Raw genomic sequence first — 15,990 nt, 5'->3', positions numbered from 1 at the left:
GATCAAGCAGTCTCCCTCATCTTTGACAATGGGTTGATTTATCAGGAGAGTCTCGACGGACAGGTTGTGGCTCTCTTGGCCGATAACCCACGATCTCTTCCAGCTTAGGCGGGCAAGCAAAAGGTAGCCACTCATCGTGGGACCGCTATGACACGTCGTCAGAGCACGCGCCGAACAACATCCCACGTTCCTCCGGTCGAGGTTGTGTCGGTCGAGGAACATCTTCCTACACAGGCGGCGGCAAGCAATGTTGCATCCGTCCCTTCATCCATGTATCGATATCCACCAATTATTTTTAGAATAACAGTGGCTTCCTTGGTGTATTTACAACCCTTTTTGTTGGTAACTACAGGAAAAGGACGCGAATCTCTTTTCCTAGAAATGGGGTGGAGGAATTGGAGGACAAGCTGAACCCACAATGTTCAGCCAACGCGGGCGCTTAGAACACTTGCACGTCACCCGGTCCTACCGATGATGTCTCAACAACAAATTCTGAAATTGACACTGCCATGAACCACCGTCATCGCAAGGAGTCATTACGACACCCTGTTTTCTCCGAGCAGCGGTTTAATGCGCTCAAGTCCACATATTCCTATATTGGCGCTGCACGGAATAGTATAAAAGAAGTATCTTTGCAAATGTCAGCCCAACTACAGGTTTTTACCGCTCCTTTGCCAATTTGAACCGAAGTTCAGGTCCAGTAGCCCCAGAGCCTTAATTTGGTCGGAACGGCCGAGTTAAGGCTCAACCTGATAAATGATTTTTTTTCCCAGACTTTGAAGGAGGAAAATAAAAAATTGTCCGAAGACATGCGGCGAATGCAAATTGAAGTTCAAGCGAGTAAGGCAGAGCTCGAGGATGTAAAGAAGTTTACCAAGGAAGCTCATCATAAGTTTTTAAAATGGTCGATGGTGTATATATTACAAAAGGCTGATTACTTATCAGAATACCTTTTTATGTAGCAGGAGAATCCATAAACCATATGCAAAGGGATCTGGACGCAGCTCAGGAATCTCAAAGATATGCGAGTCCCAGCTAGAAGCCGCTCATCGAGTATTGACAAGGTGTCGCAAAGAAAACAACCAACTTAGGGAGGAGAAGAAAAATCAAGCTGAGGAAATTGAAGCTTTGAAAGCTCAACTTGCACGGAGCAGCGAAGAAAAGCAACAACTAAAGAGCGGTATATTTGGTGAGTAAGGAATCCCTGACTTGTTTGTTTGATACATCATGACATCGCATACTGAAAGACTTCAGTTGATTTTTTTCAACAGGTCTCGTGACCGGGCGTCCTATGACGAAAGCTGATTCCGTCGGAGATAACATCCTGCAAGAGTTTACCATTATTCATGAACAGGCTAGAAAGGCCATGCGGAGTATGGTCTGGGAAGTGTGATCGGACCAGACCCCTTCGCAAGGGTTGGCCGAACTATGTGAACTCTTCAAAAGAGCCCGGACCCGTTTTGAGCGATGGAGGACTTCAGCATGTCGAGAAGGAGCTCGGGAAGCGTGGGCCATGGTGAAGACCCGCTTTACTCGTCTTGATACACAACACATGGCCCAAGTTGGTCCCGTAGGTCCTCATGGCATGGAGGATCCTTTACATCTAGTGTACGATCAAGTGATGCCAGGTGCCCGCTTATCGTAGGAAGACTATGCTCTACTATAATAGATAACCTTGACCACTCATACGTCCCAAACGTATCTATAATTTCTGCTTGTTCCATGATCTTTTGGGTGACATTGTTATATGTATTGCTACACTTTTATATCATTTTACACATATTTGGACTAAGCTACTAACTCAGTGCACCCAGTGCGAGTTTCTGTCTGCTGATGTCTATTTTGCACGGGCTTTTACCCAGTTTTCTGAAGCCGGAAAAATTCCAGAAAAAATATATAATAAATCAACTAAACAGAAGCTTCCGGATCACCGAAGATGAGCCACAGGGGGCCAGGGGCCTCCAAGGCAACCTGCTGGCGCGGCCAGGCCCTGGGCCACGCCAGGAGGCCGCCTGGGTGGGTCCCACCTCCTCTGGTGCCCTCCTTTGGCCTATATTTGGAGTCCCGAGAGGAAACCCTTCCACAACATCCAGAATCGCGAATTTCTCCATCGTTCCGCCACCGCAGAGCTTCCGTGATCGGGAGCGTTAGAAGACCTCCTCCCGGCACCCTGCCGGAGGGAGGATTGACCTTCGGGAGCTTCTCCACCGCCATGGACGCTCCCCGGACGTGCCATGAGTTGTCCCCCTTGGATCATGAGTCCATGACCAGTAGCTATGTGATGTCTTCTCTCCAATCTTGTGCTTCAATGGTTACTCCTTTTGAGGTGCCGTACATGATCAAGGCATCTATGTAACTCTCTTGCTATTGCTATGCTTAGTTTGTTGGGATCCGGTAAATTATGAGATTATGTTCAGATTGTTATGAGTTATATATTTGATTATCCTTTTATATTATGTTCCTTAGTGATTCATGCATGTTATCCGTTGCTATTTATTGCTTTGGTCGAGTAGTAGATTGTAACTCCAAGAGGGAGCGTTATGCATGATTGTGGGTTCATGCACGTCGATGTCTAGCTTGAGTGATAGAAACATGAGACTAGGGGATGTGCTTGTTGCCACCAGGGAGAAAACAACGGTGCTTGTGACCACAGTTGCAAGGATTGTTTACCTTACACATAGTTCGTTAATGCAGTTGTCCGTTGCTTTGAGTTTACACTTTGGATGGGTCTCGCAACTTAATACCAGAGAGATGTTCTAGATAGATATCTCAAGGTGGATGATTAGTAAGTAGATGCCGATGAATAAACGGTCTACTTGTCTTGGCGTACTACCCATTACTATTGAACCTCTAACTATCAAGTAGCATATATAGCATTGCGGTGCGTTGATAATTCTGTCAATTGCCCAACTGTGATTTGTTTACCCAAGCATAGTTGTTTATCGTCTTTTGGGAGAGAGACATCACTAGTGAACATCATGTGACTCCGGTCCATATCACCATCATTATTTACGCCTCCATCATTTATCGTTTTCATTTACTTTTCCAATGCAATCACTACTACTATTCCCGCTTATGTTTTTGATCCTTTGCAAGCTACAAGGCTGGAGAGATTGACAACCTCTCTCTACTCGTTGGGAGCAAAGTTATTTGTTGTGTGTGCAGGTCCACGTCTTCTGCTAACTACGACAGGAGACACCTACTTGTGGAGCCTAGGAGTACTTCTGGTTCGATAAACCTTACAGTTCCCGTGTGAGGGAAAACTTGCTGCTGACTACATCTCAACCTTCCACTTGGGGTAACCAACAGGGTGCGAGAAGTATATACATCATCTCGTCATCAAGCAAAGTTTTCTGGCGCCACTGCAGGGGACTCCACTCTTCAAGATAGGGGAGTTGCACGCTATCCTTTACCTTTGCTTTTTAGTCTTGTTAGTTTGCTTTTTAGTTTTTGCTTTAGAGTTTTATACCAAAAACCACAAAAAAAAAGTTGCTTTGTTCTTGCTTGTTGCCGCTAATATGGGTTCCACTGAAAACACCAAGTTGTGTGACTTCACTATTCACAACAACAATGACTTTATCGGCAGTCCTATTGCTGCTCCCGCCACTGGAGCCACGTCCTATGAGATTAAACCTGATTTACTGAACCTTGTTATGAAAGATCAATTCTCCCGTGCTGGAGATGATGCTGCTTTGCACTTGAACAATTTTGTTGAGCTGTGTGATATGCAAAAATATAAATAATTAGATGGTGATATTGTTAAACTTAATCTTTTTTCCTTTCTCCTTGAGAGGAGGACCTAACCGTGGCTTCAATATTTGCCTAGGAATAGCATAGATTCTTGGGATAAGCGCAAAGATGCTTTTATTGGAAAGTATTACCTGCCTGCTAAGATTATCCAGTTGAGGAGTAATATTATGAATTTTAGGCAATTGGATAATGAACATGTTTCTCAAGCTTGGGAATGTATGAAATATTTTGTTAAGAATTACTTTACACATGGTTTGACTACTTGGATGGTTATCCAAACTTTCTATGCAGGATTGAACTTTACCTCGCGGAATCTGTTAGACTCGGTCGCGGGAGGAACCTTTATGTCAACTACACTTGGTGCTGCCACAAAGCTATTGGATGAGATGATGACAAATTATTCTCAATGGCACACCAAGAGAGCTCCAACAGGTAGAAGGTAAACTCTGTTGAGGAGATCTCCTCCCTTAATGATAAGCTTGACATGATCATGACTCTACTTACTAAGTAAGCTCCTATTGATCCTCATGATGTTCCTTTAAATTCTTTGGTTTCTCAAGAAAGAGAGCAAGTTGATGTTAATTTTACCTCTAGGAACAACTTTAATAACAATGCCTATAGGAGTAATTTTGGTAGCAATCCTAGACCGTTTCCATCCAATAACTATGGGAACAACAACAATTATCCTAGCACCAAAAACTCCACTACTGAACTAGAGAGCATGCTTAAAGATTTTATCACCTCTTAAAAAGCCTTCAACAAGAGTGTAGAAGAGAAAATAGAAAAATTATATAGTCTCTCTTTGAAGGTGGACAACATAGCTCATGATGTAGAGATGCTTAAAATTAGAACTCCCCCCCCCCTTGAGGAAAGGAACACCACACCCATGAATGCTATCCAAGTACAAATTAATGAGAACATAAGAATGCTAGCCAAACTTACAGAGCGATGGTCTAGAGAAAAGGAAGAGGAAGAGAGAATTAAGAGCCTTCCTATACACACTACCATTGCTACTATACAAGTTGTTGAGGATCTCAAAACTTTTAGCACCCATCGCACTCCTAGTCCCAATGGACCTATTAATAGTGATGCTAAAACCTCAACTATAGGACAAGAAGGTCCTATGAATTTAGAGACTACCAAAAGAATAAGCTTAGATGGCATTACTACCACTTTAATTAATGGTAGTAACCTTGATTTCGACAATTGTAGTCTCTCTAAAGTTATCACCTTTTTGCAAAGAATGGCTAAAGACCCCCACACTAGTACACTCAATATTGCCTTCACCGAGCATATTACAAATTCTCTTATCAAAGCTAGGGAGGAGAAGCTCAAGCTAGAGACTTATATTCCTAGAAAACTAGAAGATGGTTGGGATCCTATGGTCAAAATTAAATTGAATAATATCTCTTGCTTTTCATTGTGTGATGTTGGAGCTAGTGCCTCCGTTATGCCCAAACGAATGTATGATATGCTTGATTGGAAACCTGATGATCCATGTTCTTTTGGTGTTCGTCTTGTTGATTCTTCCATAAAGAAACCTTTAGGTAGAATTGATGATGTGCTTATTATTGTTAGTGGTAATTATGTGCCCATTGATTTTCTTATTATGGACATTGAATGTGATCCTTCATGTCCAATTATTTTGGGACGTCCTTTTCTCCGCACCGTTGGTCCTATCATTGACATGAAAGAGGGAATTATTAAATTCGAATTTCCTATTAAAAAGGTAATGGAACACTTCCCTAGAAAGAATATTAAGTTACCTTATGATTCCGTTACTCGAGCAAGTTATTCTTTTGGAGTTGATAATACTTGATCTTCTTGCATTATGCCTAGCTCAAAGGCATACAAGAAAGCGCTTGTTGGGAGGCAACCCAATTTGTTTTTTACTTTCTGTTTTAGTGGTCTTGATGATTGTTACTACTGTAGCAACATCATTGTATCTTTATTTTTAAGCTTTGTACCAAGTTATAGCCTCTGATTGCAAGAAAGTTCAAAAGTTGTTACATGTTGTCCAGAAAAAGATTATGTTTGTTTGACGGAAAAAATCGCCACAAATCACCAGATCATCTTTTTCGATCTGAATTGTTTTGGCAGCATGCTCTATATAATTGCCTTTTTGCCATATGTTATGAGTTTTTTGATTTGAGTTTCAGAAGTGTCCCGAATAAATTATTTACTACATGTTGTTCTGTTTTTCACAGATTCTGCCATGTTTTGCGTTTTCATTGTTTTGCAAATCCTAAGCTTAGTTTTTATTTGCAAAAACCTTTTGGCAATCATGAGAAACAGTAGCTTTTCGTGAAAATCATTATTTCCAGTAGGTAATGAATTATTTTATTAAGAGTATTAACCACTCTAATCAGCTTATGATGAGTTCAGTATGAAGGGAGTTTTCAAGTATGCGATGGGAGATGATGAAAGAAGATACAGAAGTATCAACCACTCAAGCTTGGGGATGCTCCCATGAACCCCAAGAAATATTCAAGGAGACTCAAGTATCTAAGCTTGGGGATTCCCCCGTGCATCCCCTTCTCTATCAACAATCATCAGTTCGTCCATCTCCATGCTATATTTTTATCACTTCATATGTTATGTGCTATGCTTGGAGCGTCCAGCTATTTACTTTGTAGTTTGTTTTAGTTTTTCTTGCTGTTCATAACAAGTCGGAACCTAGCCTACCTTGTTTGGGAGGGACACACGCTCCATTCCACTCTAGAACACAACGTAGGTTTTCATGCTTATCTTTTTTGTGTGTTCTTCATCTTTTCGTAGCTATTGTCATGTTTAGCTCTTAGTTTTCATGCCTATATTTTTAAGAGCTTTTATTTATGTTGCTTTTGGAACTCTCTTGATTTATCATGCTTATCTTGTTTAGTGTGTTGGCTCGTTGCACTAAGTTGTGTGTCTTGCATGAGTAGGTAATTGAGGTTGCTATTTAAGTATAGTAGTAACTTGCAATAGTTTTGAGGTATTGATTTGAGTAATGTTTGGACTATTGGTGCCCAGAGCTTGAGCCTATTATTGATAGGTGTCGTATTCTGGGAAATCCGTGTGTTTTCAAAAGCTAAAATTAGCTGAGAACTCTAGCTACTAAATTGATCGCTAACCTTTGGAGGGGTTGGAATATATAGAGTACCCTCACCTTACCATGAGTCGAGGATGCGCAAGGATAACCAAACCCCCAAACACTCATCCTCGGGGTACTTGTCTCCTTATGAATTTCCTAACTAGATAGAGAGTTACCGATAATAAGTGTATGAGTTCTTTGGACCAATGTGAGTATTCGATTGTTGGCACTCCCACCATCCATATTTTGCTAGCCTCTTCCGTACCATGCATTGCCCTTTCTCACATTGAGAGTTGGTGCAAACTCTGTTGGTGCATCCAAACCCATGACATGACACGCTCTGTCGTACATAAGCCTCATTATATCTTTCCTCAAAACAGCCACCATACCTACCTATGAAGGCATTTCCATAGCCTTTTCGAGATACATTGCCATGCAACATCCACCATCTCATGATTTGATCTTCATGTCATACATGCTTTTGCTTGATCGTAGAGCCGCATGATAGTTGGGCCTAGCTCCAATTATTGCTACATGACGCGCTAGTATCATTGCATATCCTGCTACACTGGCAGAGGCATACATTTGCATACATCATGATAGTTTTCACTTGTCTTTATGTTGTGTACTTCTTATAAAGTGTGATGATTTTTCTTTTTGTTCATGTAAAACATAGAGTGTTGCCCTTAAGAGAGGAAAAGATCCCAAAGAGGACAAAACAAAACATCCCAAAGAGGACAAATGAGAGATAAAAAGAAAGAGCCAAAGAGGCCACAAAAAATGAAATAAAATGAAAGAAGGGGGAAACACTACTATTCCTTTCTAAAGATCCACACTCGTACTCCATTGCTATATTGGTACTACATGGAGATTATCGTTCATCCATAACTATGTGAGGACCCTTACACTGTAAAACTTGGTTTTCATATTCCAATGATGAGCCTCCTCAAATGAGCTCTAGGTCTTCATGAGCAAACAAGTTGGATACACCCCCACTAGTTCCATTGGAGAGCTTACCATAGCTCATATGTGCATCCGTTACATGGCAATCCCTACTCCTCACATCATATCTATCATTTGGCTTTCTCTCGCCTATGGTTGTCCTCATTGATGTGAGCCTATCACACCTTTTTTTCTTCCTTCCCCATCATTATTCTATTTTCCATCCTAAGTGCCAACATATATTGCTTACGCTCATCCATTGCATGAGTGCTCAAAGTCGAAAGGGAGAGGATCATTTTGATTTGTGCCTGACTAGTGGTCTGGGGATGAGTCAAAATATGATTTCGAAGGAGACCAAGTGTGAAATTTAAGTAGATTGAGTTCTCAATTAAAAATATTTTATGATCTCAACCCATCTCCCACTTGTAAGTGCATCTAGTGCCCCTTAGTGATTTTGGTGGTTTGAAGACTTATAGGTTAAGTATCTAATGTGTTCTTGAGTGTACACATGATCTATAAGTCGGTGAGGAGTTTGATATATTCGATGAATATCGACCCCTAAAAATGTATATCTTCGGTTGAAGAAATTGGTCTGAAGCTGAAGAATTGAATAGCGAAGAGTTTGCGTTGAAATTGATATTCCTCATGAAGATATTGAAATTGAGGAATTCGGTGTGTCCTGAAGAAAATCTTTGTGAAGACTTTGAAGCATGAAGATTTATCCTTTCTATTTTATTTTCTTCACACGTTAGTAATAGGAACACCGTACTGTTAAAGGGGGTCGAGGTAACACATTGGAATGAATTTCCTCATGATGCTCAACCCAAGCCTAATCCTACCAAAAGCCTCAAGTGAGGAATATGAGAGACATGCGGACTCTCATAGTTGAGGGTCCCGACCGTTATCAATAACCACGCCACATCATTGGTCTTATCCACACCAACGGTCATATTACTTAAGGGCATTAATGTCAAATCATGTCGGGATGCTCCCAGGCTATAAATAGTCGCCCCCACAACCATTAGCTGGTTGGCTACTCCGTTAGAAACTAACACTTGTCATAAGAGCAACCCAAATTCCTGAGAGTCTTCGAGAGTAATTCATCAGTGAGGAAATACCCCAAACACCAAACCACAAACCGAGAACCAAGTGATTGAGCATCACTGAAGAAGTTGTTCTTGTGTGGGACTGAAGCCTTTTACCTTTGAGGATAGTGCATCCTCCAGACGGTTAGGCGTCATGGCCTAGAGCAATCCAGCAGTCATATGTGGATCGCCGGGTGACCAAGTTTGTGAGGGTTTGGAAGTCTGCCCTCAAGACTTACCACGAGTGTTGGGAAAGGACTCTGTGTTCTTAGCCCAAGGAGAATATGGTAGGGACTGTGTGTCCCAGGACTGTGTGTCTTTTGGTTTCAATACCAAGCCGCTCCAAACCAGATGTACAACCGTCACAACAGTTGGAACTGGGTCATCAACTACTGTTTCACTATGAAACAGGTTCTATTTCCTCAACTCTTTATATTCCTCAGATTATGTGTTGATGATTTTCATTGTCACTGTTTGAAGAATTTGCTGAAGACTTTCTCTGAAATTCCTCAACCCCAAATTCTTCACGCAAGTTAATCATCATCTGTTTTCTGCGTGCCTGCATACTGTGCAAACTGTTTTCATATTCTTCATCCTGAAAAACTGCTGTAGTGAAACTTTGCACTCGTGATCCTTTACTGTTTCTGTTGTAAGTTAGTCATCAGTGAGGAATTTCCTCAAAAGGAATTTCCTCAGTGATGAAATTCTAAAAATCTCCTATTCTCCCCCTCTAGTCGATATAACGCACTTTCAGTTGGTATCAGAGCAAGGTACTCCCTTGTTCTGTGTGATTTTGGTTTAACCACCTGTAGTTTTAGTTATGTCAACTACATGCATGATTAAGGTTACTGAAGCATGTCCTACTTTCGAAGGAAAGGACTTTCCCTTTTGGAAGACCAAGATGCAGATGCATCTACAAGCTATTGACAATGATCTCTGGTATATTGTGGAACATGGCGTCCCCATCATCTCTGCTAGTAGCTCTGCTGCTGATGTGAAGAAATTCAAGCAACTTGATTCTCAAGCGAAGAATATCATCTGTGGCCATCTGAGCAAAGGCCAGTATGGCAGAGTGAGTGCTTTGGGCTCAGCGAAACTTATCTGGCAAAGACTGTCCAAAGTTAATGAAGGAGTATCAACCTAGCGTGATTCTCGTGTTGATGTTCTCCGCAATCTCTTCAATCGCTTCAAGAGGTTTGACAATGAAAGCTGCCAAGATACGTTTGATCACCTCACTGACATATCAAATGAACTGCAAGCACTGGGAGCTCGAGACATTACTGATCACGAAGTTGCGAAGAAACTGCTAAGATCTTTGTATTCTTCATTTGATACTTTAGTTGTGATGATTCAAGAAAGACCGGACTACAAGATGCTTGATCCAGCTGATATAGTCGAAAGACTCAATACTCATGAATTCCAACAAGAAGAAAAGAGAGATCTATATGGGCCAAGCTATTCCAGACCACGTGCACTGAAGGCTAAAGCAATTTCCTCATCTGAAGAAGAAGACTCGGATGATAGCATTGGTGATCCTGAAGAATTTGGACAGGAGCTTGCAATGCTCGTGAGGAAATTCCAGAGGTTTACACGACGTGGCCAGTTCGGTAAATCTTCAAGAAGAGATATGAGGAAATCAGAATCTTCATCTGAGGACTACAAGAAAAGAACCTGCCACAAATGCAACAAATCAGGTCACTACATTGCTGATTGTCCTCATTGGGGAAAGGAATCAAAGAAGAAGAAATACAAGGATGACAGTTCCGATGACTCGAAGAAAAAGAAGAAATCTTCAAAATCCTCATCTTCAAAGTCCTCATCGCACAAGAAGACTAGTTTCAGAAAGGCTCGGGCACTTAGTGGCGAGGAAATGCATTCCGAGGTAGAATCTGAGGAATGTGATGAAGAGGAGGGTTCTGATGAAGACTCAGAATCCGGACAGTCTAGTCTTGCACTTGCAACCACATTCGTCAGCAAGTCAATCTTCAACCTTGAAGAAGATGATAACACCATCCACACTGATGACTATGCTGATGACTTCGCTCCAACCTATTGCTTCATGGAAAAAAGGTTCAAAGGTACCGAATGATGCTTCCTCCTCTGATTCAAGTGACTGTGAACCTGATGATTATAAAAAACCCAGTTACAATAAACTTGCTATCATTGCCACTAAACAACAAACTGCCCTGGAAAAGCTTTAGAAACTGCTAGATAGAAGCGATGATCTGTTGAATGATGAAATGAATCAAACCCCAATCCTCACTGATGATATGAAAAGTCTTTAGTCTAGATTTGATAATCTTCAAGATCGTCATGTTATACTCCTCACTGATCATGAGAAACTTTCGTATGAATTTCTTCAAAGGAAGCTTGATCTAGAGAAGTTGAGGATTTCTCATGATGATCTTCGAATGGAAAATGATTCATTACTAGCTCAACAGATCAGTGCTGCTCAAGCTGAGTTCATTCCTCCATGTCTTAAATGCATTGAACGTGAAACTGCTAATTGTTCACCAGAATCATCAAATGCTTCAATTGCTACAAATTCTTCAACTGCTCCTGTAGTGTCAAATTCCTCACTTGAGGAAAACACAAATGTCACTGATGAAAATGCAGGGCTGAAGGAATTGTATGTGACATGCATATACAAAAGTCTCAAAGGACATCAAACCCTTTGTGACGTGCTCAAAAAGCAGATCTTGAACAGGAACCCGAGGAAAGAAGGAATTGCCTTTGAGAGAAAATTGAATGCTGATGGATCTTATTGGAAACCTGAGCAGTATCCCAAAACCTCATGGGTTGCTGCTATTGGGCCTCCTTTTGATCCATCCAATCTAACTTGATTTTCATGTGAATTATCCTATTCCTCAGATGAGTCATTTGACACCAACTATAAACTGTTCAAAAATCAATCTGGTGAAGTATTTGCTCGATATGTTGGAACTAACTGTAGGAATGGCCCTCCTTTGAGGAAAATCTGGGTTCCCAAAAGTTGCCTTGAAAATCTTCAGGTGAATGTCTTCATGACACCGCCGTTGAAGAATTTGAATCTGAGATCAAATTCCTCAGGAGGACCAAAGTCTTCAAGAGGATCAAAATCCTCAACTGGTCAAAACTATGGTCGTACCCGTGCTAATGCTTCTAACATGCAGGGAAACTACAAGGAATATGAATATGAGCGTTATTCTTCAAATCATTATGTTCATAAATCCTCAAACAAGTTCTGTGCATATTCATATGAGTACTTTAACCCCCTAATGTTAAGAGACGTGCATTAGCTTCAATGCCCCCTTTCTCATATGGTGCTCGTAGGATGATGAATGCTTTACCACCCCTTCAGATGTGGTTGGTGAAGAAATTGAACTAATCACATCTGCAGGTCAGGTCTCCACATGAAAATCATCATCTGAATAAGTTGCTGGAGACTTGGGGAAATGCTTAATAGGACGCAAGCTAATATTGATGAAATAGAAATATTTCACACGTCCTTATAATTATGTTATGATGAAATTCCTATCTGATGAAATTGATATCATATTCTTGAAGTCTGAAGCATATGAGATGGTAAGCTGTACTAATTCATCTGCAGGATGACAAACCCAAGAGTACTGAGTGGGTTCTTGATAGTGGCTGCACACATCACATGACTGGTGATAAAAGCTTGCTGATGAATATGCCACTAACTCCATCACCTCTGAAGCAAATCACATATGCTGACAAAGTTAAAAGCAAGGTATTGGGACTTGGCAAAGTGGCTATTTCCAAGGATAGGCACATGGACAAAGTGATGCTTGTTGAATCCCTTGGATTTAACCTCATGTCAGTCTTGATGCTTTGCGATCTTGATATGATTGTTATCTTTGGTAGATATAGATGTGTTGTCATCATGGAATCTGATAGATCCAAAGTCTTCGAAGGTGTCAGAAGAGGGGATTTGTACATTGTTGATTTCTCTACAGGTCCTCAACCAGCCACATGCTTACTAGCAAAAACCTCAGAAGGGTGGCTGTGGTATCGAAGACTCGGTCATCCAGGCATGAGGAATTTGCACACACTCGCGAAGAAGAAGCATCTCATCGGCATTGAATCAGTCAAATTCCTCAAGGATCATCTCTGCGGTGCATGTGAATCTGGGAAAATGACCAGATCCAAGCATCCCTCGAAGACTATCATGACCACTACTCGTCCATTTGAATTGCTTCACATGGATCTATTTGGACCTACTCATTATGCCACACTAACAAATGCAGCATCTTTATATGGCTTCGTCATAGTTGATGATTATTCCAGATATACATGGGTGCATATCATTCTATATAAAACTGAAGTGCAGGAAGTCTTCAAACGATTTTCTTCAAGGGCATCGACAAACTTCGGCGTCAAGATCAAACATATCAGGAGTGGTAATGGAACAGAGTTCAAAAACACTGGTCTTGATAATTATCTTGATGAACTTGGTATTACTCACGAATTGTCTGCTCCTTATACTCCTCAACAGAATGTTGTCGTCGAAAGGAAGAACAGAACTCTGGTAGAGATGGCAAGAACTATGCTTGAAGAATATCAGACTCTTCATCGCTTTTGGCCTGAAGCAATCAACACTGCGTGCCATATCATCAACATGGTATATCTTCACAAATTTCTCAAGAAAACCTCATATGAACTCCTCACTGACAAGAACCCCAATGTAAGTTATTTCAAAGTCTTCGGTGCAAAATGTTGGATTAGAGATCCTCACCATAGCTCAAAGTTTGCACCTAAGGCACATGAGGGTTTTATGCTCGGTTATGGAAAGGACTCGCACACCTACAGAGTCTTCAACAACTATCACAACAAAGTTGTTGAGACTGTAGATGTGCGGTTCGATGAAACTAATGGCTCGCAAAGAGAGCAATTGCCTTCTGATCCAGATAAGCTGTCTCCTGAGGAAGCAATAAAGCTCAAAGCTACTGAAGACATTGTTCCCACTAAGGAAATTGATGAAGAAATCATTCCCATCACTGATGAAAATCAAGAAGATGCTCGTGAGGAAATTGCTCCAGAACCAATTCCTCAGCCCAGACGAAATCCTCAACCAGCTCATCCGAGGATTGCAAATGAAGTGGAACTTGACAAAATCCTTAATGACATCAACGCGCTAGTTCCTCTCACTCGCTCAAAAGCTTCACACTTAGTTAACTTTTGTGGGCATTTCTCTTTTGTATCTATCGCAGAACCTTCAAAAGTTGCTGAGGCTTTCCAGGAACCGGAGTGGATCCAAGCTATGCAAGACGAACTTCTTCAATTGAAGCTGAATGACGTATGGGAACTCGTCAAACGACCAGATCCTCGCAAGCACAATATCATCGATACCAAGTGGGTTTTCCGAAACAAGCAAGATGAGGATGGTCAAGTGGTGAGGAATAAGGCACGACTTGTAGCCCAAGGCTACACACAGGTTGAAGGAATAGATTTCGATGAAACTTTTGCACCTGTTGCTAGACTTGAAGCTATTTGAATACTACTTGCTTATGCTAATCATCATAACATCATCTTATGTCAAATGGATGTGAAAAGTGCTTTCCTCAATGGTAAGCTTGAGGAAGAAGTATATGTTGCTCAGCCCCCAGGTTTTGAGGATCCAAAGAATCCAGACAAAGTCTTCAGACTCAAAAAGGCGCTCTATGGTCTCAAGCAAGCCCCTCGGGCATGATATGATACATTGAAGGAATTCCTCATGAAGAAAGGCTTCAAACCTGGTTCACTCGATCCAACTCTTTTCACTAAATCCTATGATAATGAACTATTTGTGTGCCAGATATATGTCGATGAAATCATATTTGGTTGTACTGACAAACGATACAGTGATGAATTTGCTTACATGATGAGTGAAGAATATCTGTCTATGATGGGGGAGCTGAAATTCTTCTTAGGTCTTCAAATTCGTCAACAACGCAATGGAATATTCATCTCACAGGAGAAATACCTCAAGGATGTTCTGAGGAAATTCGACATGCATGAATGCAAAGGTGCCAAGACACCAATGCCTACCAACGGCCACCTCTGCACTAAGGAAAATGGTAAAGAATTCGATCAGCAAGTATATCGCTCTATGATTGGCTCTTTATTATATTTATGTGCATCTAGGCCAGATATAATACTTAGTGTTTGCATGTGTGCATGTTTTCAAGCAAAACCGAAGGAATCACACCATAAGGCTGTGAAGCATATTCTTCGATACTTAGCTCACGCACCAACACCAGGATTATGGTACCCCAAGGGCTCAAATCTTCATCTTGTGGGATATTCTAATTCTGACTATGCTGGTGACCGTGTGGATTGCAAGTCAACCTCTGGCACATGTCATTTCCTCGAAAGATCACTAGTCTGCTGGTCCTCAAAGAAGCAGAATTGCGTATCACTCTCCACTGCAGAAGCTGAGTACATTGCTGCTGGTTCATGCTGTGCTCAATTGCTATGGATGAAGCAAACCCTCAAGGACTACGACATCAACATGAAGAATGTACCTCTCTACTGCGACAATGAGAGTGCAATCAAGATTGCATACAACCCAGTACAGCACTCAAAGACCAAGCACATCCAGATTCATCATCATTTTCTTGGGGACCATGTCCTCAAGGGCAATATCCTCATCGACCATGTGAAGCCTGATGATCAACTGGCAGATATCTTCACTAAGCCCTTGGATGAGAAATGGTTTTGCAAGTTGCGGTGTCACCTAAATATCTTAGAATTTTCAAATGTTTTGTAAAAACATGCACACATCCTAACACTTATGCAAAATTGATGACTTAGATGTGCAACACATGATGAATCGATTTTCTTCAACTAATGAAGAATATCACTCTGAGTGTGAAGAAATCAACGAAGAAATTGATTCTCAGGGCCCTACGACAATTGTACGCGGCGTCTGCAATCCACATTCTTATACGGTGGGTGACGCCACCACCCCAACGTGAAATTCCTCAAGTTGAATTTCTTCAAAGCTGAATTTCTTCAAAATTTGATTTTCTTCAGAATAGTTGTTCTTCAAAATCGTTTTTCTTCAAAACTGAAATTCATCATAGTGACGATTTGTCACAAAATCCTCAAGTTATTCAAAATCCTCAAAAACACTTGATGATTTTCGTTTACCTAGAT

Source organism: Hordeum vulgare, chromosome 7H (genome assembly GCF_904849725.1).
Source record: "Hordeum vulgare subsp. vulgare chromosome 7H, MorexV3_pseudomolecules_assembly, whole genome shotgun sequence".
Classification (NCBI taxonomy): Eukaryota; Viridiplantae; Streptophyta; class Magnoliopsida; order Poales; family Poaceae; genus Hordeum; species Hordeum vulgare.
Note: the sequence above shows the minus strand (reverse complement) of the source record.